Source organism: Elephantulus edwardii, unplaced genomic scaffold, assembly GCF_000299155.1.
Source record: "Elephantulus edwardii isolate Elephantulus edwardi_28Jun2011 unplaced genomic scaffold, EleEdw1.0 scaffold00019, whole genome shotgun sequence".
Taxonomy (NCBI): domain Eukaryota; kingdom Metazoa; phylum Chordata; class Mammalia; order Macroscelidea; family Macroscelididae; genus Elephantulus; species Elephantulus edwardii.
In genome coordinates this window covers 5,555,164-5,569,803 of record NW_006399769.1, presented here as the reverse complement: position 1 = coordinate 5,569,803, position 14,640 = coordinate 5,555,164, and the positions used below count along the sequence as shown (strand labels likewise).

The following is a 14,640-nucleotide window of genomic DNA, read 5'->3' as shown; positions in this document are numbered from 1 at the left end:
CCTGTGTCCATAATAGCATCTAAGGAGCTTGACCTGGACTATGCTGGTCAACAGAATAGGGGTGATGTCACTTCCGAGGACTGGAGAATGACGGCCGTTTTGTTAAGTGTGCCTTACCCATCAGTTGGTAGTCCACTCTGGTGCCAGGAGACCACCCTCCCCACACCCTGTGCTGACCGAGGCCAGTGTCTGCAGATGGTCCTCGGTGCAGAAAGCTGACAGTCAGCTGTGACAGTCACCCAGGCACCCAACGATGGATGGGTAGACATGAAAATAATGCACACACCAGAAATATAACCAATGTGCAAATGCTGTGAGCAGATAAAATGCTTCTGTTATGTGCTCATTTCCCCTGGACCAAAGCCTAATTCACTGACAAGGGGGCATTTGATTTTCTCAAAGGATGAGAGAAGTTTCTAGAGCATGGAAGACACAGTGACTGTCACAAGCTCTGAATCTAGTTAGCTTTGATGATCGGGGCCTCCTGAGAGTCCGTGTGTATGCCCACCAACTGGGTCACCAAGAGATCTGAGCTCCACAGAATTCAGACAGTATCAAATCCCCAACTCTTTTGTTTCCAATCCCAAAGCCAAATGAGAAACAATTTCTTCTCCTTTACCCCTAGTTTTCTTTTTCATCGTGTTCTCTCCTAGAAGTTAACTGTTGTGTTCAATTTATTTTATCTACAGAGAAATGGGCAGATGGAAGGATCTGTGGAGGGAGGTGGGCCCCAAGTCTGCAGCTCAGGAACTGCTCTGCTAGGGAGGATAATGTGGACTGGTTTAAACCCCCAGGGTTTAGAGTACACACTTCTTTCCTGGTACCAACTGAGAATAACTTAGGGTATTTTTCGCCCTGGTCCCTATCCTCAAAGCCAGACTTATGTCCTGAGAATTCTTTGTACAAGAGCAACAGAGAAGCAAGGCCCTTGCTTTTCATAGGAGATGATTGGCTGGGAAAATGGGAAAACTTATTTCTTCTGTGTCTCTGTTTGCAAATAAGACAACTGACATCTCAACTTAGCTGGAGGAGGACCAAGTTCAAAGTCTTCAGAGGAGGACTCTCATTTCTCAGGTAATGATCTTCATGGACGCAGAAGATCACATCTTTCTCCTGCAGAGTCATTGGTAGGTTTGAACCACTGACCTTTTTTGTTAGCACTAAGTTAAGAGTAGACTATCAAGGCTTCTTGAATAAAGGACAGGCCCAAATGCACAAGAGATAAATGACATGCCAAGCAATCATCTCTAAAAATAAATCTGACATAGCAATAGGTCAGAGGTCAAAGCCACTTCTGACAGGCATGGAGAAGAGAGCGCTCTGCGATCATCTGTGCCTGGGAAAGGCTGGTGGGGTGTACGTGGCCCCTTGTGGTGATCTGTGGGAGGTTGCTGGGGTGTCTGTGGTCTTCTGAGGATCTGTGGAAGGCTGGTGGGGTGTGTGTGGCATTGGAGGGATCTATGGGACTACTTGTTTGGTGTAAATGTGCTCATTTATGAGACAAATTGAAAATGTAATGTGCTCACTTCTATCAAGAAGGGATACTTTTTAACCTCATTGTCTCTGTTTGACTCAGGACTAATGTAAAAAGATATCAAAAGACATAGCTTCTCTTCTCCTATTTGACTATAGACACTTGAGTTAGGTAAGAGTGTTTTGGAACATTTGGAACATAGGAAACACTTTAGAACATTTATGAAGCAAGTTCAGACAAGATCACAATGAATTGATCTTCATCTCTGTTGTCTTACTAAGAAATTAGAATTCTGAGAAAGGGCTGGTGGATGATAGATAGCATAGGGAGGCAGTGAAATGACTGTGGCAACATTGTAAGTCAGAATTGGCAGACCTCATAGAAGAAGAAAAAAATTCACTAAGGGTTTGCACTGCACTGGGCGCTGTCCAAGGTACCTTCCTGCATTATTTCTCACTGAGGTTCCATGGTACCAATATTATTGAACCTTATTTGACTAATGAGAAAACGGAGGCTCGGAGAGGTTAAGTGACGTGCCAAATGGCACATGCAATCCCACTGAGCCAGCTAAAGTGCGTGTGGACTCGGGACCAGGACTTGTATACTTCCAAAGTTTCTTGTTGCATGAAGCTCTGATGTCCAGGATTGGACCAGAGATGGGAGATAGGGAAGCAGACAAAAAAGCAGGGTGAAACTTCCTGGAAGTCAGGAGAGAAGCATCATAGCGTAGGAAAATTGTGTCTATGAGGTTAATGAGGTTACGTGACCCCATGACCTGGTGGACCTGGAAGTGCAGGAGGGGTCAAAATTCAGAGCAATTCCCAAGAGAATAAAGACAGCTCTGAAATGAGTGTAGGTTGCCTTGAAATTAAAAGTGCATGTTTATAGCCCAAAATAACAGACCAACATATAGAGCTCAGATGTGAATTGCCGACTGCCAGCAATCCTGGGCATCCTGTAAGTGGAGGCAGCAGTAACGGGGAATGAGAACACATGGTGGTGGTGGGGAACCAGTTCTTTATTTCATTGACAGTCTAATGCTGTTATAATGTCAGACTATTTATGTCATAGGAGACTGAATAAATACAAAGATTCTTTAAACAATGGCTCTCTGCAGAGTCTCACATTGACTGTTGCAGAACCTCTCTTGTGCCTGCTTGCTGTGTACATGTACTATGACCCAAATCCCTCAGGTTGGCAGGGAGATTAGGGTCCAGCCAGCAATTCTGTCTGCATCAAATAGAAAATAGAGAAAATAGGAAGCAGAGTTTGGAGAGTTGGTGGGGCTCTTCTGACTTCTTAGATGAGAGTCCCGCAGTTCCTTCAGGAACCCTGGTTCTGAGGCTAGGCCTCCTTATACCCCGAGGAAACCTACCTCCACAGGCCTTATGGACTTGGGAGAGTAAGTGGCTCAGGACTGAAGGCAGCCCTGGAGTCCAATTTGTCCAGTCGCCATCTCAGCATGGCGTGGTTGCTAGTCACTCTCCAGCCCCAGCTCCAACACCATCAGATCATTTCTGTAGGCAGCAGACTCACAAGGATTGGAGTTTGTGACAATGTTTTAGACCTCAAAAAGAAAAGTATGCTTTCTTTTATTATATATTTTTTGGGTTTTTTTTAATTAATATACATTGTGTTTCATTCTTGTACTCTATGTTTCCCACATTATTTCATTCATTATATTTTTCATATAATCATTCATATACCTTGTGTTTTATAAAATTAATCACCATTGATCTATGCCTACTATTACCCTGTCTTTTCAGGTCCCCACTGAGTCTTTGCTAATTCTTCCCCCCCCACCCCCCATCTGCCCACCAAACTCTGTTTCCTTGTCATTTCTTCCCCCTCTCAATTTTCTGCCTCCTTTCCTTTCCTCTTTTAGACTTTTATACACATCTTACTAGTTACCCTTCTATTTTATAAATAATAGTCTTATGCAGTATTTGTTGTTATGAAACTGAGTTAGTTCACTCACCATAATGCTCTCTACATTCTCCCGTATTATGCAGAGTTTTATGAAATCATTGCTCCTTAGTGTTGCATGGTATTCTATCATGTGAATGCACCACATTTCTCAATGCATTTCTTTGTTGACGGACATTTGGGTTGTTTCTGTTTTCTTACTGTTGTAAATAAGCTTCTGTGAACATAGGTGTACAAATCTCTGTTTATGTCTCAGTTCTATCTTCCTTGGAGTACTAGCAATAGGATAGCTAGATCATACAGGATTTCTATGTTCAGCTTTTAAAAAAATTTTGAAATTATTTTTATACTAGTTTATTTACAAAATTCAAATACATTGTTTTCCAGAACAGATTCTTCCAATTTTCCTCATCCCCGCCCAATCTGCCTTCCAGAGTGGCTTTACCATTTTACAATCCCATCAACAGTGTATGAGAGCTCTAATCTCTCCACCATCCTCTCCAACATTTATTGTGTGCTGTCCTGTTAAACTTTGCTGCTGCTACTGGGGTGAAATGGTATCTCATTGTGGTTCTTATTTGCATCTTTCTGATTGCCAGTGATATTATTTCTTCATGTGTCTATTGGCCATCCAAATGTCTTTACTTATGAAAAGTATTTCCATGTCTTTTGTTCATCTTGTGATTGGAATTCTTGTTTTCTTGATGTGGAGATATAATCCATATAGTCTTTGATCTTCTTCTGTAGGTACTCTCAAGTCTTCTTTACTTTGTGCAAGTGGGAATGTGTCATCTGCAAACTGTGGACTGCTGGTAAGTCTTTCTTCACTCCTGAGACCAACCACATTGTTCTTCATATTATGCAGCTTCTTAAATAATTTCCTTGGTATACAGATTGAGTGGGTACGGAGAAAAGACACAACTCTAACCCTTAACTTTCCTGGTTTGTTTTTATTTTATTTTATTTTATTTTATTTTATTTTATTTTATTATTTTTGTGTAAGTGTACCGTCAAATCAGATCTGACTGGTACAGGAGGAGACTGCCCCTCCTTCCCCGGCAGAGCATCTGGTGGATTTGAACCATGCGCCTCTGGGATTGTAGTTGCAGCTCCTTGCCTCTAGGCCACCAGAGCTCCCCTAACTTTCCTGACTTTAAACCATGTAGTTGTCCCTTGTTTTTTTGAACAACTACTTTTTGATCTATAGGTTTCTCATGAGCACAATTATGTGCTCTGGGATTCCCATTCTTCTCAGTGATATCCAAAATCTTTTATGTTTCATACAGTTAAATGCCTTTGCATAGTTAATAAAGCGTAAGTAAACATTTTTCTTTTTCTAGTGTTCTCTGCTTTCAGCCAAGATCCGTATGACACCAGCAATTATATTCATTGTTCATCTAGATAGGGAATTTCCATCAGATAATCTCATCTGGATGCAGGAATTTGAATGCATTTTGAAATGGAGATAATGAAGATCTTCAACTGGCCTGACGTACATCAGATTTATGTCAGAAGGAGTTTAAAAGAAAAGTATGGACTGGGTTGGAATTGTTGGCATATTATATATAAGTGGTATTTAAGTTCACAAGGCTGGATAATCTTATCTGTAATGGAGATAGAGAGGAGATGGTAGAGAAAAGGAAAAGGAGAACAGCAGACCCAGGGACATTACAAATGGGGCTGCTCCAATCAGAAAGAAGAGGAGAAATCAGTACAAGAGGCTGAGATGTGACCAGTAAGACGTGAGGAAAACAGAGAGGGAAGTCCTGAAAGTCAAAGCAGAGCATCAAGGAAGAGGGATGGGGGGATGAACATAAAGTAATGCATGAACCTAGGCAGATATTAATAACTCAACAAGTATAGATATTTGGATTACCATTATGAGTAGTATTCTGTGAAATCTCTTAGCAGTGCAAACAGTTAAGTGTTTGGATTCTGAATTACAGTTTGTCAGTTCAAACCCACCCCCAAGTACCTCATAGGAGATCTGGTGGCCTGTTTGTGAAATATCACGGCCATGAAAAACCCTGCTGGGCACAGTTGTTAATGCATTAGGTTGTCATGCGCTGGGGTCAACTCAGTGGCGCCTGGGGTGGTCTGATTGCCTCTGTGCTCGATAAGCACTGGGGGAAGAAGGAAGGTGGAAGGCTTGGTGAAGAGAGGTGACCTGCAGCCAGAGCACAACCCTGTTCATGTTTGGGGCGGTGACACAGCTTGGGCTCTCATATGCCTCCTTAGAACTCCTTTGACCTCCACGTTTGGTGTGTGGCTGTGATCTTCTGGCTAACTTATCCACAGAGAAGCAATAGAGACAGATCTGGGGCTTGGCTGGCATGTAATTTAAGCTGAGCCACAACAATTTTCACTACTAACCAAAAGGCTGTGTGTCTGTTGTGGGACAAGTCCTACAGTGCTTGAGGGAGAAAGGAGGACAGTCTCCTCCCATCATAATATGCATCATTAGAAACTTGATAGAGGGTTGCTATGAGTTAGAACCCATTTAGTGGCAATGAATGTCTTTTGAGAAGTGGTGACTCATGGAGCCATTGTTGAGACTCAGTCAAGTGGATAAATGACTAAACCATTTACAAGCTTCGCCATGAGGTTGTATCTCACCCAGTTATATCCCTTCACGGCTAAAAACAAACCCAAAACAAAACAAAATGAAAAACAAGAACAGAAAGAAACTACTCAGTACTATCAAGTTGACTTCACCTCATAGTGACGCTACAGGACACAGTAGAACTATCTCATAAGGTTTTCAAGGCTGCAGTCTTGATAAAGGCAGACTGCTACATCATTCTTTTGCAGAGTGATTGGTGGGTTCTAACCACCAACCTTTCAGAAAGCAAGTAAGAACTTAGCCACCGAGTTACCAGGGCTCCCTGCATACAGCTCAGTGAATGTTCAGTGCAGGATGCTGACGAGCTCGGGTCTCTCATTCTCAACACTTACAAGCAGAAAATTTAATAGGAACAGTGACTTTCCTTCCCAACACGTACTTTCAAGCAATTTACTATGGAATCTTATGCCATTACTGAAAATGACCCTTAGAATCAAGAGACAAGTGAGAATCTGTCTCTAACAAGTTTTGGGGATGAAGCTAATGTGCAACTGAAATTGGGAGACCTCAAGTAGCATAGACTTTTCTGCTCTTGGGAATACTGCCTGGCAGTTTGAGCAACTGGCCAGCTGGGCTCCCAGAAATGGCCTAAGTGGGGACAGGAATGTTTTAGAAACATTCACTTTTGTCTAACAATATCACTTCATCCAACCTGACAATCCCATTTTAAATTCCACCAGGGAGCACCATCCAGACCTTTGGAATACATAATATCTTCTGCCATATTCTCTAAGTAGCTCACTTCACTTGGCCCAAGATTTGTCCTGTCTGTGTCACAGGTACAATGTCAAGTGGCTCTTGTACGTGTTGTATACCTCTGGAGCAGTCTGCGGTCATCAGCTCTTAGATTCTGAAGCAATCCTTTGAGAGAATTAAGAGACATTTCCTCTCTCTCTGCACCTTTCTTGCCTGCCTCCTACCCAGTCCGGCAAAGTCTTAGGGAGCCAGACTGTCTGCCGCACCCAGCACTGCTGCCAGGGAGTGTCTGGGAACAGCTCTGCTGTCCTGCCCTCCGCGCCAGTCACCAGGATGAAAGGAAACCCCAGAATGGCAGTTTGGGATTATTTAGTGCCCTGGGCCAGATAGGCTCCCTGCAAGGATTAGTGGCTTCCTCTGAAAAAATTGCAGCCACTCCTTTAGACAATACCTCTTCTTCTGCCCACTCCTAACCAAGCCACCCAACAAATGGGGGAGCCCTGAACCTGCAGAGGACTGCTTATTGTAGAGCACTACTGGTGAGAAGTTCACCATCCCCCACACAGACTCCTCTAAGCTCTAGTTTTCCTAGAAAGGTCTTCCTTATTCTGGCTTAGAAGCAGTATCTTGCTGTTTGCTCCTTGGGCACAGAGCACTTTTGGGACCACAAAAAAATCCCTGTGTATGTCCAAAAAAGAGTATTTGCTTTGAGTTTCTCTTTGTAGAGATTCTGGAGCTGCCCTGCCCACAAAATTTCCTTTCAGATACTGAAGTTATTAGATGCTGTGTTGTTGTTGATTGCTACTCATAGTGACCCTGTGAATAACAGATTGAAACCTTACTTCATCTCAAGCCATCCTCACACTCTCTGTCATGCTCAAGTCCATTGTTATGTCTCAGTGTCAATCCATCTCACTGAGCATCTTCCTCTCTTTTGCTAACCCTCTACTTTTCCAAACATGCTGTCTTTTTCCAAGTTACAGTGCCTCCTGGAAACATGCCCAAATTATGTGAGATGACGTTTCATCATCCTTACCTTTAAGGAGCATGCTGGTTACACTTCCTCACACTCAGTAACACACAAGAAATAGTAAAACATAACACCACATGGGGGAGCCTTGAACATTATGCTAAGTGAAATATCTCTGTCACAAAAGGATAAATACTGCATAGCACCGCTGTTCTAAAATAGGACAGACCTGGGGCATTGGAGAGGGAATGGGAAAAGAGTGGATAGATAATGAACACTGCATCTGAATAAATGAGAAGAACTATCTGAAAGGAACATATGCTTATGCATTATATGTATGAGAACAATATGGAACAAGGGGTGTATTGTGGGGTGGGATTAGGGGAGGGGAGGGGAGGTGGGGAGAAAGTGTGCAGCAATGAATAAATAAAAGGGGGGAAAAAGAATGATTTCTTTCTGTTTGTCCTTTTGGCAGTCCGTGATGTTGACACTGAAGGTTCTTTATTAGGATATTTTCTGGATTACTGCCTTCAGTGAGTTTCCCACTACTCTTTTCCTGCTCCTGGTCCCAGCTATGCCTTCAGGATACGTCCAACTCCATTCATTTGGCTGTCACTCCAGTCAGAGTTATATAGTTCTATGCCTCTGTAACCTCCCATCCTACCCCTTGGTTCCCTTGCTTAACCCTGAGTAAGCCTGCAGGATTTAAGTCCTGCATGCTTTGGATTCTCTCTTTTCCATTGCTATTCCCAGCAAGGGCTTGTCCTAGGTTCCCTCCCCCACCTGAGTCCTACTAGTACTTCATTCTTGTCAACACAGTGCCTAGTAGACACACTCACCACCCCAGTAACTGAGGAAAAATGGATGGGTGGTCATAGCAGGAGCCTTAGTCCTCTTTGCGTCCATTCTGACTCAGTAATAGGCATTTTGTGAGCACCCATTTAATAGTTGTGGAATATCTAGGTGGAGAACTGGGAATGTTGCCTTGTGACATGCTCCAGTTACCTGCAGGCTCTAAGACTGAGTCAGTGAGACCTAGTGTTGCTCTTTAGAGAGCTCACATGAGAAGATTATGTGGCCTTTGCACACGGAGTTGACCTGGGTTCAAGTCCAGACTAGCATTTGGGAAAGGAGACCAATACTCACTCTTTAAAGGAATTGAGATTCTTGAAGATAGTAATAATTCAGTAAATTCTTATAGTTGCTACTGTAATTGTCACGTTCCTTCTTTGTGCTATTCACTTAGCATATGTGTGTGAGCATTTGTGTTAAGGGTGTCAGTAGCTGCCTTAGCCTTTCCTGGAAATACAAGTGGAGGCCGGAACATTTAAATGCAGCTTCCTTGGGGCCAGTATACCAGACTTCTTAGACTTGGTCTGTGAAAAACACAGCTGTATTCTTCTGGGAAGTGATCCACTGAAGTTCAAATCCTCCTGGGGCTCCTGGGAAGTGTAGTTGAGGTGACAGCCTCCTGGACTAAGACTTGACTCCACTCTCTTGGCCCTGGGGGTCCCTGAGAAATGTGTCCTAGGCTGGAACTAGATTCTTCCACCCAGACACACACAGGAATGGCTCCTTTCCCTCCACTGTCTCTTTAGGTCATCTCCCCCTCCCCAAAAGTGTTCTTTCTGTGACATCAATCAAGAAGTGTGACACTTTGCAAGGGACAATGTCTCAACACAAAGCAAAGAATCTGTAATGGAGCCAATTGCTGTAATTCAGCAAAGGGTGGCAGAGAGATTTGGGATGAAAAGTCCTTCTCAAATTAGGCTTTCAGACAGCCACTCACGTTAACAGAAACTGAGTTAAGGGAGTTGTGTGGCCATTTACTCCATTTCAGTCTTCAATCCTCTTGATCTCGTCCAGTTTTCTACTTGAATGTCTCCACCAGTGGAGAACTCACCTGCATCTGAAATTCGTGCCATCTTGGGGTTCTTCTCTACACAGTTCTTCTTTCCTAAGTTCACCTCAGCACTTTTCATGGGTCCATTATCTACCAACTTCCCTGGGGGTCTGTAGGATGAGTCAGCTCCCTTTTCTACAAGTGCAACAGCCCTGTAACTTCCGAAGGTCACTGCTTGATCACCTGGAGGCATTCCCCTTTCCTGGGTCAATATCCTGGATATTTGGAATTTATAAAACCTTCCTTCTAGAACTCTCCAACCAAGAGCCCCTTTGGGCCCAGGAGTTCCCATGGCCAGACTTGACTTTTCTGTTTTGATTTCCTCACCTATGAAGTTGAACTAAGCTATTAAACGGGATGGTGGTAGAGTTGTTGAATGACATGTTGTCGAGTTGGAATTTACTCAGAGCTTCCCTACTGTGGTCACAAGGACCTAATTTACCTGGAACCACTTGGTCCAGCTCTAGTTCAAGTTCCCAAGAGCTGGGGAGGGAAGAGTGGAGGAAGGAAAGACCACTGTGTTGAGTGCCAGCCATTGTGGAGCCAGGTTTTGTTCTAGGGTTTTTGAATTTGCTGTCCCATTTACTGGGTGCTCTGGGTGCTCTGGTGGCCTTGTTGTAAGGAGCTGTGCTGCCGATGTGGATAACCTGCAGTTTGAGTCCACCAACTGCTCCTTTTGGAGAAAGATGGGTAATCTCCTGTGAAATTTTCAGCCTCTGAAAACCCACTGGGTCAGCTCCCACTTGATGACATGTAACAACACCATTCCATTTAATGTCTTAGTCCCATTTTATAGATGAGTAAATTAAGGCTGAGAGAAGTTAAGAGACTCAAATAATATAATTTCTGGCAAAAAGTTTGGGTAAAGAACAACCATAGCAAACTCCCTTTCCTAGAAGCTCTGGAGGCAGCAGCAGTAGCTTGTTCTCCCATTCCTCCCCAAGCAGGGAGGTGAAGAAGGAGGGAGACAGTGGTTTAGATTTTCTCAGAGATGCCTAAGAAGCTTCCTGAGATTGGGGGAGTGGGAGGGAAGAAGTGAGGGGAGTCATATCATGTCAGAAATAAGTTGCTGGACTGAGGACAGGATCCTGGCTGAGGTCCATATCAAGTCCCCAGGCGTGGTCCATATTCCTACCCAGGGCCCTGTGGGCACACATCTCCCAGTCTGACTCCACAGGGACCCAGCTACCTAGGGTGCTGCCTGGCTCTGGGCTCTGATTTCTGGTGGCCTGAGGTGGGCCTACTAAGCCTGTGACCAGGGAGGCTCAGGGAAAGCATGATGGGTCTTCTCTGACCCACACGTCTGGCACACTGTTTCCTGAAGGTGAAGGTTACGGTGAAAGCCAACTATTGAGCCCATCCAGTTAACAGAAGAAAGAACAGATGGGATTGGAACGCCACCACTTCTCTCTGCTCCTTATTCCTCTACTATCTCCTTCTGCTACCTCAGAAATGAGTGTCCTACATCCAGCTTTGGGTCGATGAGAATTAATCCTCCATTACTCCTTCTAGAGCCCGAGTGAGCTATCATCCGTTCCCTCTACCAGTATCTGTTGATCCAGAAAGGCTAGGGGATTTGCCTAAGGATACAGAGCAAATACAAGGATTAATACATTTGGATGTAGGACACTTAGATGTCAACACTGCCAGTTTCTCCCAATTCTGAAACAAAGCTACAGTGTCTTTCCCTGGCACCATTCAAAAGGGGTGGGTGGACTGAAGGGGGGGTGATAAAGAGGTTAGGGGGCTGCAGTCAAAACCACAGGTTTGGGGGACTTGTCTCGACACACACACACAGGAGATGGGAAGAAAAGAAATCAAAGCAAGTTGCAAACAATTTCTGGCTAAGTAATATGTGGAAAGATTTTAATAATTCCAGGAAAGACTTGCATTGTGAAACCATCTCTCTCCTCTGACCAGGCACTGATGCCTCTGTTGAGGCAACACTCAGCCCTGTGACCTTGAACAAGACAGTCGGGCCCTTGAACAAGATACAGCTAAACACAGACGTGCCGGGGGAGCTGTTTATTCTTACAGAGAATGGAAATCTGTGAGAAGGAGATTTTGGGGACTTGGGAAGGTTGGGATAAGAGAGAAGAGGAAGGTGGAGGGTGGCCAGGCTGAAAAGATAAGGATTGACAGAGGGGCAGAGAGACTGTGGGGTTACTGGAGTAAGGATAGGTGGGTGTAATAGCGATGACAAGCACCTATTATGGACCAATCACTATGCAGGGTAGAAATGATACTCAGTTTACAGATGGAGAGACTACGTAAGGTTAAGGGAGTTTGAGTGGGTAACGCTAGCTCTTAGTAGCAGAATCAGCGCTGAAATTCAAATCTGATCCTAGGAGCCTGGTTCTTTCATCTAAGTCACATGAAGAACTTTGGATTCTGGTCTAGACGCAATAGGGACAAGACTGGTTCATCTTGAGAAAAGGATGAAATAAGGGCCTCAAGACAAGAGGTAGAGTTCTCAACTCCTGTTGCTGTAATCACACACACACACACACACACACACACACACACACACACACACGGAAATGAAATGGAGACTCAGAGTCTAGAGAACGACTTTATCTCTCCATTAGTGACTGGATGGCCTCCTCCTCTCTGTGCTTTATAAAATTATGATCAGCATAATATCTCCCAAATATCACTCACTTAATAAACCATATGGCCCTTATGGAAGTTTTTGTTATTGTGTCTTCCTGTCAGAATCCACTCACAGCAGATCTTCCAGCGGGCTTTCAGAGGTTGTAAATCAACTGGGGTGGGGATTACTCATCTTCCTGCAGAGCAGCTGGCAGATTTGAACTGCTTGCCTTAGGGTTGGCAGGCTAACTCCTTACCACTAGTCCACCAGAGGTCATTTAATGGCTTACCCATGTTCATTCCAAACCATGCTGATGGTATTGTAAAAGGCTTGATCTAGTGTAGCACACAGGGGACAATACATTGACCTGTCCGGCTCTGTTCACACCACAGTGCGGACAACTTGACCTTGACCCTCTCCAGCTCCTCCAGCCACACCCCCATTCAAAACCACTTCTTTCAAACATTCCCTTAAAGGAAACTCCATATTCTTGAAAATTAATCTCACTTTGTTCATCTTTGTCTTTCTTTGTGCCATGGGCTCTGTTCCTTTCCCCCATTCCTGAGCAGCCTGATGAAGCCCATCTACCAGTTCTCAGAATAACATTTTCAATTGCATGAGAGACAATACACCAGGCCCGAGAGGAAGCCAACCACTTTGAATTACAATTCTCAAAATATTTCTAAAAGTGATACAGTAGGATATATACTTCTCTATTAATGGATTAAACATCTTCCTGAAAGAGTAATAAAGTAATGATAAAAAGAGTAATAAAGTGTGTGTATGTGTGTTGTGTACCGTAGAGACAGAACTGACCCATAGCTGACCTTCTGCCAGGTTTTCAGAGGCAGTTAATCATTAGGGAGGAAATTACCCATCCTTCTCCCATGCAGCAGGTGGTAGCCTTGAACTGCGTGCATTCAGAATTGTATCACAGCTTCTAGCCACTAGGTAGTGAAACGCATAGACAATATTTTGAGATACCCTCTAAAATTCTGTTGTTGTGTGCCGTCGAGTCGGAAGCGACTTATAGCTGACTCTCCAGCAAGTTTTCAGAGGCAGTAAAACGCATGGGAGGAGATAGCCCATCCTTCTGCCATGGAGCAGCTGGTGGATTAGAGAACTATGTGCCTGCCACTTAACGGCTCTCTCTCAGTCACCAGAAAGATGACTTCAGGAATGGAGCAAAACCTAAATCAAGGGAACTTGTTTCTTCAAACGCTTGTTTCTTCTGGCAGTGATCCTGATAGTGAAGTCAACAAAAGTTGAAGAGAAAATAGCAAGTCGCTCCAGGAGCACCTGTAAAGAAGCAAAGGACTGGTGAAACCTCTGGAGCCCTGTCGTCCCCCAAGCTGCGCAGCAGCGGAGGTAAGAACGTGTTCCACGTTGGAAAATGAGGCATGTCAGTTTTTGAGACTTTAAAGGGCAAGTCCTAATTAATATGGGAGAACACCAGAGGGATTAAGAAGGAGAAATGTAACCAGGAAGGAAGAGTCAGCTGAAGGAACAGATTGCTGACACTGATGATACAGTAAGAAAACTGTCAAACCAGAGCTGTATAAAACCTGTACTGCTCTAGTTGTTTTTATCTTTTCACATTGGCTTTTATTTTCTGTTGTTTTCCAAGATATTGTATATTTGGACGGCAGAACAATTTGTGAGATGAATATCTTTATTTTTTAACGTACATTATTAAAAATGTTATGAGTGGGAGCCTTTTCAACCTGTATGCAGAACAGATTATCCAGGAGGCTGGGCTCTATGAGAAGAAATGTAGGGTCAAGATTGATGGAAGATCTATCAACAATCTGCGATATGCAGATGATACAACGGTGCTTGCTGAAACTGAGGAGGACCTGAAGCGCTTGCTGCAGAGGGTCAAGGACTGCAGCCTTCAATATGGATTGAGTCTCGATGTCAAAAGACAAAGATTTTCACCACTGGGCCAATTGGCAGCATCAGGATGGATGGTGAAGAGACTGAGATTGTTCACAGCTTCAGTTTGCTTGGTTTCACAGTCAGTACTCTTGGCACCAGCAGCCAGGAAATTAGAAGACTATTGCCATGGGAAAGTCTGCTGTTAGGGACCTCTCCAAAGTATTGAAGAACAATGGTGTCTCTTTGGAGACCAAGGTGTGTCTGAAACAGGCCATGGTCTTCGCTATCACTTGTTATGCATCAGAGAGTTGGACCATGACTAAGGAGGATAGAAGGAGAATTGATGCCTTTGAGCTTTGGTGCTGGAGAAGAGTATTGAACTGCTAGGAAAACAAACAGATTCATCCTGGAAAGGGTCAAACTGGGCTGCTCCTTGGAGGCAAAGATTCTGAGGCTTTGTCCGACATACTTTGGACATGTTGCAAGGAGGGACAGGTCCTTGGAGAGGGACAAAATGCTTGGTAGGATGGAGGGACAGCGCAGAAGGGGAAGGCCCCCTATGAGGTGGATTGATTCA

At 44.0% G+C, this 14,640-nt stretch overlaps 1 pseudogene; it reads left to right on the top strand.

Annotated features, from left to right (window-relative positions):
- LOC102850794 overlaps positions 1–13,764 on the top strand; it is a 36,103-nt pseudogene extending 22,339 nt beyond the window's left edge.
- The last annotated feature ends 876 nt before the right edge of the window (positions 13,765–14,640 follow it).